At 48.8% G+C, this 3,138-nt stretch overlaps 1 pseudogene; it reads left to right on the forward strand.

Annotated features, from left to right (window-relative positions):
• The first annotated feature begins 1,999 nt into the window (after window positions 1-1,999).
• LOC130868050 (40S ribosomal protein S2-like) lies at window positions 2,000-2,888 on the forward strand (annotated as a pseudogene).
• Window positions 2,889-3,138: the final 250 nt, after the last annotated feature.

The following is a 3,138-nucleotide window of genomic DNA, read 5'->3' on the forward strand; positions in this document are numbered from 1 at the left end:
TTCTTTGGTTGAAGGGCATCTAGGTTGTTTCCAGGTTCTGGCTATTATGAATAATGCTGCTATGAATATAGTTGAGCAAATGCATACTTGTGTGAGTATGCATCCTTTTGGTATAGAACCTTCATCCAGCAACTGATGGAACCAGATGCAGAGATCTACAGCGAAGCACTGGGTTGAACTCCCAGAGTCCAACTGAAGAGAGGGAGGAGTGATAAAATGAGCAAAGGGGTCAAGACCATGATGGGGACACCCACAGAAACAGCTGACCTGAGCTTGTGGGAGTTCACTGACTGGAATGACAGTGGGGAGATGTATATAGACCAAAACTAGACCCTCTAAATGTGGGTGACAGTTGTATAGCTGGGGCAGTCTATGGGGCCTCTGGCAGTGGGACCAGAATTTATTCAAGCACTAGCTTGAATTGGAATTTTCGGGCACATTCTTTTTTTTTTTTTTTTATTCTTTTTTACTTAAAATTTCCAACTGCTCCCCGTTTCCCATTTCCCTCCCCCTCCTCCCACTTATTGCCCCCTCCCCCTGTTCCCCTCCCCCTATCCCCACTCCACTTCTCCTCCCCCTAGACCACTCCCCCTCCCTCTCGATACTGAAGAGCAGTCCAAATTCCCTGCCCTACAGGAAGACCAAGGTCCTCCCACTTCTATCTAGGTCCAGGAAGGTGAGCATCCAAACAGGCTACGCTCCCACAAAGCCAGTTCATGTATTAGGATCGAAACCTAGTGCCATTGTCCTTGGCTTCTCATCAGCCTTCATTGTCCGCCTTGTTCAGAGAGTCCAGTTTCAACCCATGCTTATTCAGTCCCAGTCCAGCTGGCCTTGGAGAGCTCCCAATAGGTCAGTTCCACTGTCACAGTGGGTGGGTGCACCCCTCGTGGTCCTGATTTCCTTACTCATGTTCTCCCTCCTTCTGCTCCTCATTTGGACCTTAAGAGCTCAGACGGTTGATCCAAATTGGGTCTCTGTCTCTCTCTCGATCCATCGCCAGATGAAAGTTCCTGTGCCATTCTCCTTGGCCTCTCGTCAGCTCTCATTGTCCACCACATTAAGAGAGTCTGGTTTTATCCCATGTTTTTTTCAGTAGCAGTCCAGCTGGCCTTGGTGAGCTCCCAATAGATCGGCCCCCCTGTCTCAGTGGTTGGGTGCACCCCTCATGGTCCTGACTTCCTTGTTCATGTTCTCTCTCCTTCTGCTCCTCATTATAACCTTGGGAGCTCAGTCCGGTGCTCCAGTGTGGGTCTCTGTCTCTATCTCCATCCATCGCTAGATGAAGGTTCTATGGCGATATGCAAGATATTCATCAGTATGATTATAGGATAGGTTCATTTCAGGTTCCCTATCCTCAGGTGCCCCAATGAGCTAACTGGGGACATTGCCCTGGGCTTCTGGTAGCCATTCCAGGATCAAGTCTCTTGCCAACCCTTAGGTGGCTCCCTTAACTAAGGTATGAGTTTCCCTGATCCCCCATCCAACCTTCCTTTACCCCCAATCACCCCGATTCCCCCAGTTCCCCTCATCCTCTCCTTCACACTTTTCTCTCCCCATCTCCCCTCATCCCCATCCCACCCCACCCCCCAAGATTCCCATTTTTTGCCCATCAATCTTGTCTATTTCCCATAGCTGGGAGGATATCTATATGTTTTTCCTTAGGTTTACCCTCTTGTTTAGCTTCTTTAGGATCACAAATTATAGACTCAGTGGTCGGGCACATTCTTTTTGGAGAGATACCTTACTCAGACTAGATATAAGGTGGAGGGCCTTGGTCCTGCCTCAAAGTGATATGGCAAACTTTGTTGACTCCCCATGGGAGGCCTCACCTTCTCTAAGTAAGATTGAGGGCAGGGTAAAGGAAAGGTGGGGAGAGTGGGAGGATGGGAGAGAGAGGTAACTGGGATTAGTACATAAAATAAAAAGGATTTCTTTAAAAAATAAATAAAAAATATTTAAAAAGCTTCTTCTTCTTCTGGAAAACACCAAATGGCAGATGACGCCGGTGCAGCGGGAGGGCCCGGAGGATCCGGGGGTCCAGGATTAGGAGGCCGTGGCGGCTTCCGCGGAGGATTCGAGGATTCGGCAGCGGTCTTAGGGGCCTTGGCCATGGTCGAGGCCATGTCCAAGGCTGAGACTGTGGGGCTCGCAGAGGTAAAGCTGAAGACAAGGAGTGGATTCCTGTCACCAAGCTGGGCCGCCTGGTTAAGGACATGAAAATCAAGTCCCTAGAGGAGATCTACCTGTTCTCCCTGCCCATTAAAGGAATCTGAGATTATTGACTTTTTCCTGGGAGCTTCCCTAAAGGATGAGGTTCTGAAGATCATGCCCGTGCAGAAGCAGACTAGGGCAGGCCAGCGGACCAGGTTCAAGGCTTTCGTTGCTATTGGGGACTAAAATGGTCACGTAGGTCTCGGTGTCAAGTGCTCCAAGGAGGTAGCCACTGCCATCCGAGGGGCCATCATCTTGGCCAGGCTTTCCATTGTCCCTGTGCGGAGAGGCTACTGGGGGAACAAGATTGGCAAGCCCCACACTGTTCCTTGCAAAGTGACAGGCCGCTGTGGTTCTGTGCTGGTGCGTCTCATCCCTGCCCCCCAGAGGCACTGGCATAGTCTCTGCTCCTGTGCCCAAGAAGCTACTGATAATGGCTGGCATTGATGACTGCTACACATCAGCCAGGGGCTGGCTGCACTGCCACCCTGGGCAACTTTGCCAAGGCCACCTTTGATGCCATCTCCAAGACCTATAGCTACCTGACCCCCGACCTCTGGAAAGAGACTGTGTTCACCAAGTCTCCTTATCAGGAATTCACTGACCATCTTGTGAAAACCCACACCAGAGTCTCTGTTCAGAGGACCCAGGCTCCAGCTGTGGCCACCACATAAGGGTTTTTATATAAGGAAAATAAAAGTGAATTAAGTCTGATATATATATATATATATATATATCAAAAAAGATAAAAAAGAAAGAAAACCCTATGAATGTTAATACACAATATCAAAACCAAATCCAGGACAATCTCACCAATGGGTTTAGAGAGAATCCAGGGAATGGAAAGTACTGGTAATGTCTTTTGCTGAAAATAGGTGCTAGTCCCTTTAATGTGTCTGTTATTTTCAAATGCAATGTATACAG

This window comes from Chionomys nivalis, chromosome X (genome assembly GCF_950005125.1).
Source record: "Chionomys nivalis chromosome X, mChiNiv1.1, whole genome shotgun sequence".
In the NCBI taxonomy this organism is placed as follows: domain Eukaryota; kingdom Metazoa; phylum Chordata; class Mammalia; order Rodentia; family Cricetidae; genus Chionomys; species Chionomys nivalis.